Source organism: Microcebus murinus, chromosome 15, assembly GCF_040939455.1.
Source record: "Microcebus murinus isolate Inina chromosome 15, M.murinus_Inina_mat1.0, whole genome shotgun sequence".
Taxonomy (NCBI): domain Eukaryota; kingdom Metazoa; phylum Chordata; class Mammalia; order Primates; family Cheirogaleidae; genus Microcebus; species Microcebus murinus.
In genome coordinates, this window is record NC_134118.1 from 37,886,813 (window position 1) to 37,900,302 (window position 13,490).

Sequence of the window (13,490 nt, forward strand, 5' to 3'; positions counted from 1 at the left end):
CATGAAACCTGGTCAGCTGATTACAACAGATGTCTACTCTAACCAACTGGACAAAATGAGGAGGATGCTTGAGATTCAGCAGCCAAGGATTGGTCAATAGAGACAGGCCAATTCTCTTGCAAGATAACAATTCTCTCAACTACATGTTGCACAGACAAGGCTATTCAAACTACTGAGGCTGGACTTGGAAACTCTCTGTCATCTACTGTATTCTAACTAGAACTTGCACCAACTGACTACCACTCTTCCAGGCTTTGGACCTCTTCTTGCAAGGAAAAATATTAAATTCTCAACTGTGGAAAATGCCTTTGGTGTTTTAATTGCTACTCGCTCTCCGGGCTTCTTTGCTGCTGGCATAAGCTACTGTTACAATGGCAAAACTGTGCTGATAGTTTGGGTGCATACTTCGATTAATTGTACTGCTTCTTGTTTGAGATGTAATAAACTAAACTTTTGATTCAAAATCAGAGATCTCATATTTAATGACCTAATATTATTTTCAGAATTAAAAGAATGAAAAACAAATTAAAAATACCATGAAAAATAATTGCCTGTTGGCCTAGTGTATTTGTTGTTCATTTTATGGTATTTTTAAAACCTATTTTTCCCTAAGATGAGTTACTATAACGATCATAGCAAATGCTGTCCTGTTGATAAAAGAAATGATTGATAAACCCTTTGAGGAAATGATGGTAGGAAGGAGTATATAATTGTGTTTCCTCCAAAGATCAGTTTTCAGAACACTAGCTAATTTATCATTTGTTCACCTCTTAGTCTTATGACATTCACTTGTTTTTATGAAAGCTGTAATCACTTGAAAAGCAAATCCTCATTTATAACCAAATTGTTGAAAGCTGTTCTACATAATCAAACCTATCCTTAGCATTCTCTGCTTTATTTTTCATGTGTATTTCATCTTCATCTTGTGACCCAGCAGGACCTATTCTAGAGGACTAGATCCAGGAGGAAACTTGCATTCTTTATTTTATTTTTTTTCTTTGAAACAGTGTCTTGCTTTGTTACCCAGGCTAGAGTAGTATAGTTGTGATCATAGTTCACTGCAACCTCAAACTCCTGGGCTCAAGCGATCTTTCTGCTTTAGCATCCTGAGTAGCTAGGACTATAGGTGCACAGCACCATGCCTGGCTAATTGTTTTATTTTTTGTAGAGATGGAATCTCACTATGTTACCCTGACTGGTTTTGAACTCCTGGCTTCAAGTGACCCTCCTGCTTTGGCGCCCCAAAGTGCTAGCATTACAGGTGTGAGCCACCACACCTGGCCAGGAGGCATGTGTTCTAACGTTCAGCCCCCCCACTAGCCAGCTGTATGACGTTGATTTGATCTATGAGATTCTTCATTGACAATATGAATAATTTTGACTCAGCGCCCAGGCTCACTATTTTTGTAAATAAAGTTTTATTGTCTATAGCTGCTTTTGTCCTATATTTGCAGAGTTGCAGTAAAGTCCATGTGGCCCGCAAGCCTAAAATATTTGTTATCTAGCCCTTTACAGAATAAGTTTGCTGACTCTTGTCAAACTTTTGAACTTTCAGGTTCAAAATTCTTTATCTAGTTTCGGGATGTTTGGGCCAACTATTTTTTTCATCAGGTTGCTTCTTTTTTTTTTTTATTTTATTATTATTTTTTTTTTCTTCACGTCAGACGGGTAATGTGCCGATGTCGTAACAAGGTTTGAGGGAGGCACATCTCACGCATGCGCGTGAAAACCCAATCATCACGCTTATGAACTACAAAAGGATCCATCAGGTTGCTTCTTAGGAAATCACCAGAAAATTTGTCTTGAGACGGAAAACACATTATTATTTGTTAGACATCTGTACTTGTCATATTTGTTGTTGATGCTGCAGTTACAAACAACCTATAGAGCCTCAGTGTCTTATGACAGTTATATTCAACTGGTGAGCTTTAGCTCAGCCTCACCTGTGGTATTCATTCTGGGATGCTGGCTAAAGGAGCAATCCCTGTCTGGGAAAAACAACAATGGACAAACCATGTGCCAGTGTTTAAAACTTCTGCTCAGAAGTGGCATGTATCACTTCCACTCAAATTTCTTTGCCTATTCTGATATTAATGGTACAGGGAAATACCATCCTTCTGCGGGAGCTCCTGCAGGTTACCTGATACCTTGAGTGGATGGATAATCCTTTTACACTGAGGGAATTGAGTCACTGGGAACAATATCATCTACTGCAGCCTCCTTAAAGGTTTGTTACTTGGAGCAGATTGAAACTCATGGCAAAAACTTGGTTTGGGAATTCTTTGTGTATTATTTTTTGTAAATTCTTTACAAATATAACAATAAATAACTAGAAAGTATCCCAGTGAGCTTTTGGAATATATTCTTGTTCTCTTGACTTATTTAATGACAATCTAAGAATATAATGTGTATTTGGATTTCTTTTTTTCCAGAATCTTGATGTCTTTTACTTAAATCTCTTACTTCTAAACTGTTTCCCTTCTAAAGTACCATATCTCATTGAATGACATCACTCAAGTTGCCCAGGCCAGAAAGCTGGATGAAGTATGTAACTTTCTCCCTCACCATGATTACCTCTATATACTCAGTCAGTTACCAGATTCTTCTGAATCCATCTCCTGTGTAGTTCTTGGTTCTGTCCTCTTCTCTCCATCTTTGCTGCTATCATCCTCATCCAGGAACCTCTTACCATTTGCAGCAGCCTTGTACCTTGCCATTCAGTCTCCTGAGTTCTCTAATCCACCCTCTGTGTAACCACCAAAGTGATTTTTCTAAAATGCAAACTGATCATGTCATTCCCCTGCATTAAAACGTTTCAGTGACTTGTACATTGTATCCTCCCCTTAAAGCTCAAATTTCTAAACATGGCCATCTAGCTTTTATTCCCTTTATTTTTTTCTGGGTAGTCTGAGTTTTGTCCTGTTATGCTCAGCTTGCATGACTGTAAAAATATAATCTTCTAGAAATTTTTTTAGAGCATACTTTATAAACTGGATATTTGCTGGATGTTTTTTTCACTTGTAGAGACTCAAATACTTCATTAAAGAAATACTGTGCAAAGCTGATTGTGTATAGTATTGAATATAGTCCAATGCAGGATGCTCCCATCTGTATGCTCAATAGATTGTTCCTTCTTGGAATAGTTTTGGCTAAGCCAAATGGTAACCACAAGGCTCTAAAGCAGGCGTCCTCAAACTACGGCCCACGGGCCACATGCGGGTGTTTTTGCCCATTTGGTTTTTTACTTCAAAATAAGATATGTGCAGTGTGCATATGAATTTGTTTGTAGTTTTTTTTAAACTATAGTCTCGCCCTCCAACAGTCTGAGGGACAGTGAATTGGCCCTCTGTTTAGAAAGTTTGAGAACCCCTGTTCTAAAGAAAGCTAGGTTGACACTGATTTCATTTACTTTCTCTGCAACCTGTTTTTAGAGGTTTAAAATGTGCCCATTTTAGACTAATTGTTAATTTGGCCTCTTTAATGGGTTAAGGTATTTTTCATTACATGACGCTAACTCAGCAGTCTCCAGACAAAAGAATGTGAAACACGAATGCATTTTTTTTCTTGTTTGTGGTACTGTCTCCTTAAAGTCTTTCATGTTAGCCCTCTGTTTCACAAATAAAAATAGCTTCATTGAGCTCATAGGGGGATAGGAGAGTTCTTCTAAAATCCAAATACTTGCCTTTGAAGATGCTGCAATGATTTTAATTTTTTGAGGCCAAAATGTTTTCATTATTTAAAATTTATCAGCACAGATTTCTTTGATCAACCAACTCCTTTCTTTTTATCTAGCCTAGTAATATGGAATTTTTAATAAAATTAATAAACTCTCTGAACTCATAAGCTTTGCAGTTGTTGCAACCATAACTTTCTGTTATCATAAACTAATTTTAAAAATCAAGGTTAATTTTTTTGCAAAAGCAAGGTTTTAAACATTTAAAAAGGAATCAGTGACATATTGACCAAAACAAATCCTTAAGGATGAGGAAAGAGGGTAGAAGGTAATAGTACAGAACATTATATGGGGGATTTGAACTTTCTGTTAGGTATTTCTGTGATATTTTGATTTTTTTCTTTTTAATAAGCAGAAGTGGAGGAAAGGATTTTTTTTCAAGTTTTCTTGAGTGAAAAATTATTTGATTTCCTCCTTAGGGAGATAGCAATCTTATTATCAGGACTAGAACAGGCTCCTTTGTGATTACTTATAATATTCTGGTAGTTCTATGAATATAGCAAATTCTCAGACATCTTGAAATTATATGAAAAAATGTTGTGAGTGTGCATTAGTACTTTTCTGGGTTGTAGTATTAGAGTGATGTGGAGAAGAGGGTCCATAATTCAAACAGATTCTTCTGATTTTATTTTGCTATTCTTGCCTTCTCTTCTGAGCTAAAGACTGCCTACTCATCATCTCTACTTGGATATCTGACAGGCTTCTCAATTCTAACATGTCTGTATTAGTTTCCTATTACTGTTGTAACAAATTAACCACAAATTTAGTGGCTTAAAATAACATGAATTTATTTTCCTGTAATTCTTGAGATCAAAAGTCTGAAATCAGTTTCACTGGGCTAAAATCAAAGCGTTGGCAGAGCTGCATTCCCTATGCAGACTCTGGTGGAGAATCCATGTTTTTGTCTTTTCTAACTCCTAGAGGCCTATTTGCTGTATTCCTTGACTCGTGGCCTCTTGCTCCATCTTCAAAGCCAGCAGCATAGCATCTTCACTCCTCTCTTTTTTCTGCTTCCATCTTTGTATCTTCTGCATTTTCTCATGAGCATCTCTGACTCTGATCCTCCAGTCTTGCTCTAAGAAACCTTCCAATTGATTATATTAGGCTCACCCAGGTAATCCAGGACAATTTCCCTATCTTAAGATACTTAATTTAATCATATGTACAAAATCCCTTTTTTACTATGTACAGTAATATATTCACAGGTTCTGGAGATTAGGACATGGACATCCTTGGGGAACCATTTATTAAGCCTACCTCTTGATTTGATAGACTGTCAAACCTGTTTCTCCTTTAGCCTTCCTCATTTCATTTTATGGTACAGCCATTCTTAGACTAGTAACCCATGGTCATTCTTCCATAAGTGTGTGCGTGTGCATGTGCTGGAGTGCAGTGGTGTAATCACAGCTCACTGTGAGCTGTAATCACAGCTCACTGCAACCTTGAACTCCTGGTCCCTGCCTCAGCCTCCCAAAGCTCTGGGATTACAGGTGTGAACCACCATGCTCGGCTTCCTGTTAGTTTTTAAAACCAATTCCTAGAGTCCTTTTAATGTGTTTTTCAGATATTCGATACCTCCTTTTCTAATGAGTGGACAGACAAGTGGTTTGAGGTATACAAAAGATGAGTATTCCATCACTTCTCAGCCTTTTGGCTAAGATCAAGTGTGTAAAAGAGTATTCCAGGTGTAGAGGACAAATGGAATAAAGCCTTGAGATGGAAAAATGGGATGAAAGAATGAGAATGTTGGTCTGGGTAAGAAGGAGAAAAACAAATAAGAAGTAAGGTAGATGTCTTAGCGATGAATTATAAGGTGAATGATAAGAAACTTGGACTTGTGCCTTTCTCAAGTCACCTTGGTAAATGGGGCCTTATTATAAGGACAATACAGATAAGGAATAGGAGAAGATTAAAAAAAAAATCAGCACATAGCCTCATGGAACCACACTGATACTCAGGATACAGTAGCCCTCTAATATTTTTTTTTTTTTTTTTTTTTTTGAGACAGAGTCTCGCTTTGTTGCCCAGGCTAGAGTGAGTGCCGTGGCATCAGCCTAGCTCACAGCAACCTCAAACTAACTCCTGGGCTCAAGCAATCCTCCTGCCTCAGCCTCCCGAGTAGCTGGGACTACAGGCATGCGCCACCATGCCCGGCTAATTTTTTCTATATATATTAGTTGGCCAATTAATTTGTTTCTATTTATAGTAGAGAAGGGGTCTTGCTCTTGCTCAGGGTGGTTTCAAACTCCTGACCTTGAGCAATCCGCCCACCTCGGCCTCCCAGAGTGCTAGGATTACAGGCGTGAGCCACCGCACCCGGCCGCCCTCTAATATTTTGCTCAGCTCTATTTCAGTGCATTGGTGTCTGGTTCTCTTTCTCTCTACCTCTTGTTCTGACTCTGCTACCATCTGACTACCTTCTTTGGCATCTTAGCTCCCTCCTGGCCTCTGCATATTCCCATATGAGCAGTGGTGTAGGATTCTCTACTCTCTTGTTCTTTACACTCCTGTTTTATTCTCCTGTTCTATTCTCTACTTTCCTGTTCACCGTGCCCCTGCTCTCAGTCCTCCAATGGGTTCTCATCTCACTGAGACTAAAATTCAGAGTCCTGACTGAGGCCTAGGAGGCTCTGCAGGGCCTGGTCTCCTCTCTCTTTCTCATCTCAGTTTCCACCTTTCTCTCCTTTGCTCATAGTATTCCAGACACATTGACCTGCTTGTTCTTCCTCACATGCACCTAGCATGCTCCCACCTCAGAACCTTTGTAGTTGTTCTCTCAACTTGGAATATACTTTCCCAGATATTTTCCTGCTTCCCTCCTTTATTCAGGCCTTTATCAAATGTCACCTCCTCAGAGAAGCTTCCCTGACAACCCTACCTTAGGAGGAGTCCCCCACCCTGATACTCTTATGTCCTTCTTCTGTTTTTTTATCAGACTTTCTTATATATGACATTATCATATTCATTTCTTTTGGGTTTGGTTATTGTCTCTCTCTCACTAGAATGTAAATTCCTTAAAGGCCAGCTTGGTGTTATATGTACTGTTGTGTTCTCCATGCCTAGAATGGTGCCTGTTATAGGATGGGCACTGAATAATGTTGGATGTACATAGACATGCTCTATTATTTGCATTTAGACTTCCCCAGAGGAGGGGCTATCACCTTGTCCAGTATTGAGTACTTCTGTTGGGTAAGATGCTAGGCTAACTGCCCTACCACACCCTGGGCAATTTTTATGTCAGGTGCTCATGCCTGGTACATGCAACCAATAGTGACCAGGATAGTGACATTATATGGTCTTCTTCTCTTGATATCCCTTTCTTTCTCCCTGCATTGGCTGGTTCCTCCAAAAGCTTCAAGTTTCAACTCCTGGTTCATGAGAAAAATTTTGCCATATCTTATGCTGTGGAACAGTTGCTTCTTCCCATTTTGAACTAAGGATCTAGGCTAATGATAGGAAGCAACATTTTGGCTTCCTTAATCTTTATGTCCTCATGCTGTGTCATCCTGGCTTACACATTCATGTCTTCTTTCTTCTGCTTTGTTCCTCTCTGGTTCTTAATTATAGTGGCGTTTCTTCTTTGTTTTCCTGTCTTGTCCCTCCTTTCTCTCTCTTGTTCTCTCAACTACCATTTTGCTTTGCCATCTGTGTCATTCCAGAGTCTGTGTAGCTTGAGTTCTTGCCCCTGAAAAACCTTTTAATCACTTACTTTTTGTAATCTTTTCTCTCCTTTGTTGCTTATGGTTGGAGAGGACTGAGGAAGAGAATTGCATTGGAGCATCCTTTCCATCCTTCATCCTTCATCCTTTTATTTAACTAATACTTGAAAACCTACTTTTGCAAAACATTGTGTCAGGCTCAGTGAAAAGAACACTCAGGTTCTCACAGTACAGTTTGGGAGGCAAATAAGTTACTTGGATGTTTATTATTCATTTATTGAACAAATATGTATTGAGACTGGGGTATAGTGATAGGTAAAAACAAAAATTCTTATCTTCATGGACCTTACATTTTGACAAGACAGGCATGCATTAATTAGGCCATATATATAATAACTATATATATATATAAATGTTAAATTATAACTATGTTGAGTTCTACAGAGGAGGGCTCTGTAGTGCTTTGAGAATGTATGTTGGGAGCATCTGTTCTGATCAGGAGAGACAAGGATAGCTTCCTCTAGGAGGCGAAGGGTAGACTGAGAGCTGAAGGTGCAGCAAGAGTTGATAGTAGGCAAGGGCAGCAGGGGAGAGGGCACAGCATATGCAAAGGTCTGGTGTTGAGAGGGTGCTTGGAGCATTGAGAAGGTTTTAGCATAGAAAATAAGGTGGAGTGCTGCCAGATGAGGCTGTACAGGCAGGCTGGGGTCAGATTGTGCAGGGCTTTATAGGCCATGTTAAGGAATTTGGTTCTTATTCTATGAGCAATAGGATGCCTTTGAAGTATTCAAGGCAAGAGAAAAAGAGAGAGGTATAAAACATATTTTTAAAACAGTAACCTGAATGCTGTGGAAAATAAACGGAGTTGGATGTGGGTGTAAGGCATAAGAAAGGACATGGGAATGCCAGTTAGGAGTACAGTGGCAGTCCAGGTGTCACTAACCTAGGAGAGTTAGGGGTTAGCAAGAATTTTCAGTTTCCAAATCTGCCGTCACTTTCTATTTATTTATCAAGAAAATTGTTTTTTAAAGTTTACTTACCATAAAAGACACAGATTTAAGATTTAAGTTCATTCAAATGAGAAATAAAGGATGACTTAAAGGGGTATGAATGGAATTATACCAGAAAATCTAGAATAAAGATAATTACTGTAATTGGTTTAAGCTTAGTTCTGAGATCCTGGCAGCCTAGGCCTAGAAGGGAATAGGATAAGTCATGTGAATGTTTAATAAAGGAAGCATGGGATATCATCTTTTCCTTGTCCTAAACTTTTAAAGTACTTTATTATAGAAGTGACGTTAAACCACCTGGTTAGGTCCAGACATTGTTCAAACCCAATACCTCAGCTCTTGAGACCATAGCGTTAATCCATTGTTGATAGTAGGTCACATTGGTGTTTTAAAAAGTAAAAGTTTCAGAAAAATACATAACTGAACTACATATATGCATTTATTAGCCTCCTTGTTACAGGTGAAGTGGTAGAATGTAGGTTAGAAGGAAAGTTTAAGATAGTAGAAGAGATGAGAAAAATATAGACCAGGTAAGAAACCTTTGATGCAACCCATGGGCACAAAGGAAAATATATTAGTAATTTCAAAATATTCATCTGTGATAAAAAAGAGAAATAAGATTAATGTCATGAGTTTTTCACTAAAGCTAAATTTATTCAATTGAGTGACCTGCCCTTATTTTAGGTTCTTACTGCCTTTTCTTAGTGTTAAAAATAATCCTATCTTACATATAAAATGATAATGATAATAGTTGGTAGTATCACTCTCAATCTTGTTTCTTTTTTTGTAACAGTTTCACTGAGATATGATTCACACACTATACCATTCACCCACTTATACAATTCAATGGCTTTTAGTATATTTTCCATGTTGTGCAGCCATCATCACAACCCATTTTAGAACATTTTCATCACTCCCCAAAGAAACACCCCATTTTTTCCCAATCCTTGCAGCCTTAGGTCAACTAGTAGTATACTCTCTGCTTGTATGAATTTGCCTATTCTAGACATTTCATATACATGGAATCATATAATTGTGGTGTTTGGTGTCTGGCTTCTTTCATTTGGCATACTCTTTTCAAGGTTCATCTGTATTATATCAGTACTCAATTCCTTTTTATGGCTAAATAATATTCCATTGTGTGGATGTATGTATGTACTACATTGTGTTTGTCTATCCATCAGCTGATGGACATTTGGGTTGTTTCCATTTTGGGCTATTATAAATAATGCTATGAACATTCATGTACATATTTTTATATGGACATATTTTGATATCTCTTGTGTATATACTTAAGAGTGGAATTTCTGGATCATATGGTAACTATATTTCTGTGGTTCTCAACCCCCTGGTCCATGGCCTGTTAGGAACTGGGCTGCATGACAGGAGGTGAACTGCAAACCAGTGAAGTTTCATCTGTATTTACAGCTGCTCCCCGTTGCTTGCATCACTGCATGAGTTCTGCCTCTTGTCAGATTAGTAGCAGCATTAGATTGTCACAGGAGCGCAAACCCTACTGTAAATTGCGTATACGAGGGATCTCAGTTGTGTGCTTCTTATGAGAATTTAATGCCTGATGATCTGAGGTGGAGCTGAGGCGGTGATGCTAGCACTGGGGAGTGGCTGCAAATACAGATTATCATTAGGAGAGAGGTTTGGCTGCACAATAAATGTAATGTGTTTGATTCATCCCAAAACCATCCCCCGCCCCTAGTGTGTGGAAAAATTGTCTTCCAAGAAACTGGTCCCTGGTGCCAAAAAGGTTGGGGACTGCTGCTATATTAGACCTTTTGAGGAACTGCTAAACAGTTTTCCAAAGAAGTTGTACCATTTTGCATTCCCGCTTACAGTGTTTGGAGGTTCCAATTTTTCTGTATCTTTGCCAGTTCTTGTCATCCATCTTGATTATAGCCATTCTAGAGGGTGTTTCATTGTGGTTTTGATTTGCATTTCCCTGATGGCTGCTGATATTAAGGATTTTTTTGTGTGTTTATGAGCCATTTGTATATATTCTTTAGAGAAATGTCTATTCAGATTTTTTACCCTTTTAAAAATTGTGTTGTCTTTTTACTATTGAGTTACATTTTCTTTATATATTCTAAATACAGATCCTTTATCATACATATGATTTATAAATATTTTCTCCTGTTTCATAGGCTACCTTTTTACTTTCTTTTTTTTTTTTTTTTTTTGAGACAGAGTCTCACTTTGTTGCCCGGGCTAGAGTGAGTGCCGTGGCGTCAGCCTAGCTCACAGCAACCTCAAACTCCTGGGCTCGAGTGATCCTTCTGCCTCAGCCTCCCGGGTAGCTGGGACTACAGGCATGCGCCACCATGCCCGGCTAATTTTTTATATATATATCAGTTGGCCAATTAATTTCTTTCTATTTATAGTAGAGACGGGGTCTCGCTCAGGCTGGTTTTGAACTCCTGACCTTGAGCAATCCGCCCGCCTCGGCCTCCCAAGAGCTAGGATTACAGGCGTGAGCCACAGCGCCCGGCCCTTTTTACTTTCTTGATGGTATCCATTGAAACATAAAAGTTTTGAATTTTGAAGAACTCTAATTTGTTTTTTCTTTTGTTGCTAATGTTTTTGGTATCATATCTAAGAAAATGTTGCCTAATCAAGGTCAAAAAGATTTACCCCTATTTGTTTTTCTAAAAGTGTTATGGTTTTAGCTGTTATATTTAGGTCTTAATGGTGAGGCCAGGGTCAAAGTTTATATATTTTTTTCTTTTTCTTTTGAAACAGGGTCTCATTCTGTTGCCTGGTTGCCTGGGCTAGAGTGCAGTCACGTGATCTTAGCTCACTGCAACCTCAAACTCCTGGGCTCAAGCGATCCTCCTGCCTCAGCCTCCTGAGCAGCTGGGACTACAGGCGCACACCACCACACTTGGCTAATTTTTTAAAAAAATTTTTTGTAGAGATGGGGTCTTGCTGTTTCCCAGGCTGGTCTCTAACTCCTTGCCCCAAGGGATCCTTCTGCTTCTGCTTGTCAAAGTGCTAGGATTATAGGTGTGGCCACAGTATCTGGCCCCAAGTTCATTCTTTGGGATATCGATATCCAGTTTGTTGAAATGACTATTCTCTGTTGATTGAATTATTTTGAAACTAATGTATAAAATTAATTGACCATAAATATAAGGGTTTATTTCTATACTCTCAATCCTATTCCATTGATCTGTTAATGTCTAGTCTTATGCTAGTCCACACTGTCTTGGATTACTGTTGCTTTAGAGTAAGTTTTGGTATCAGAAAAGTGTGAGTCCTTCAACTTTGTGAAATATTGCTATTTCTTGATTTTTCTTTTTCAGTTTTAGAATACTGAGTTCCTACTGTGGAAGGTGAGGATGGAGCTTCCTTATGTATCGCTCTCCATCCCCCACCTCCCACTTTCATTTTATCCATCCTCCTAACCAGTGTTATCATAACTTTGTTAGATCAGTATTCAATGTGTATGTTTTTGTGACTATGTAAACATTATTCATTACTGGGTCCTATTGGGTACTGTGATTACTTTATGTATATAACTTTTTACTTCTGCTAAAGTTAATAATGTGGTCTCACTTTGGTTTTTCAGTTTTCTGTACACTCATCACTAATTCATCATTCATTCCCCTAACTCTGCACCAGAAGTGTAAATCTCCTCTTAATATGTTCCAGCCTGTCAGCCATTCTATCAATATAATCTTTTTTTAGAGCCCTTTGCCCTCTTGCTCTAATCTGGGTTGCTGCACAGCTATCATCTTAGCACTTTTTTTCATCCTTTATTATTTTCTTGGGGATTCTCTTTTATATTGCATCTCCTTTTGTCTGGATCCTGTGTTTTCTTGCTTTCCCCCCTTTATTTTGATTAAGCACATTCTCCTATGGCTTCTTGAGGAAAATGTGCATGAGAGGTAACATTTTTGCTGCTTTGGGTATTTGAAAATGTTTTATCTCTACCCCACACTTGATTGATAGTTTGTATATGGGAAGAAGTCTAGGTTGGAAATAATTTTCCCTTAGGATTTTGAATTATTTTCTTTGAACATTCAGTGTTGTTATTGAAAATTCCTATCATTTTAATTTCTGTGTTTATTAGTTATATCAGTTGTTGTATAAGTTATCACAAAGCTTAGTGGTTTAAAACAGCAAACATTTATGTTACAGTTTCTGTAGGTCAGGAATCAGGGGTGACGTAGGTGGGTGGCACTGACTCAAGGTCTCTTATGTGGCTGCAAACAAGGGGGGCTGTAGTCATCTCAAACCTTGATTTGGGGAGGATCTGTGTCCAAACTCACTTATGATGGCAGGTTGTGGGTCTTCACTAGCTGTTGGCTGGAGATACTAGTTCCACTTCGGCCTCTCTGTTGGGCTACTCACCACATGACAAGTTGCTTCTCTCACAGCTTTGGCTCTGAGATAGAGTCAGATTGCGTTTGTGACCCAAAAAAGCTTAAGACAAAATCCCCTGACTAATACTTAGGAAGTGATTTGCAAAAATAAGAAAAGTTTCTAATACTGGGCCTGTCTCCAACATTTATTTTTCCACCTTTGTGCCCTGTCCCTAGTAGTTCCTCTGTCAAGAGTTCAGTATTACCTAGGGTTTCCTTTTGCCTTGCGCATCTTACTACTTCCATTTGTCTGTTGGTTCATTCATGAAGTCACTTAAGCATTTATTGAGAATCTGCCTGCATGTTAGATCCTAGGTAGAACTCACGCTTGTATGCAGTATGCTGCTGTCAGTATCCAAATCTCACTGATGAGGGAACCTCCACAGACATAGGTATCATGCAAGTGGAGCATCCTGGCCACCCACAATGCGGCTTGAGTACATAGTAGCCCACACTCTAGAAAAAGAGGAGAAAGGGAAATGTGGCAATCTGGGTTCCTGTTTCTCTGGTCCCCATCTTATCATCATCAAATTCCCATCTATTCCTAGGACTTGAGCCCGTCCTAGACTCCATACTCTATTCTGTTCCAGTGCCATACCTAGCAGTCCTGGGCCCAAGTAGAGACCACTCAACTGATTGGAGATCTTTCTTTTTGGAAAAAGAGTGTAGACAAAACCCTTAGGAAGACAAACTGTATCATTATATATAATAG

General features: G+C 38.7%; 1 protein-coding gene and 1 non-coding gene across 3 annotated transcripts in view; one reads left to right on the forward strand and one right to left on the reverse strand.

Annotated features, from left to right (window-relative positions):
• SH3D19 (SH3 domain containing 19) overlaps positions 1-13,490 on the forward strand; it is a 151,154-nt gene that overhangs the window by 18,348 nt on the left and 119,316 nt on the right. The gene's annotated exons all lie outside the window — the stretch shown is intronic.
• LOC142876822 (small nucleolar RNA U13) lies at positions 1,659-1,762 on the reverse strand. The gene has a single exon (XR_012923637.1). It is a non-coding gene; the product is annotated as a small nucleolar RNA U13 (small nucleolar RNA).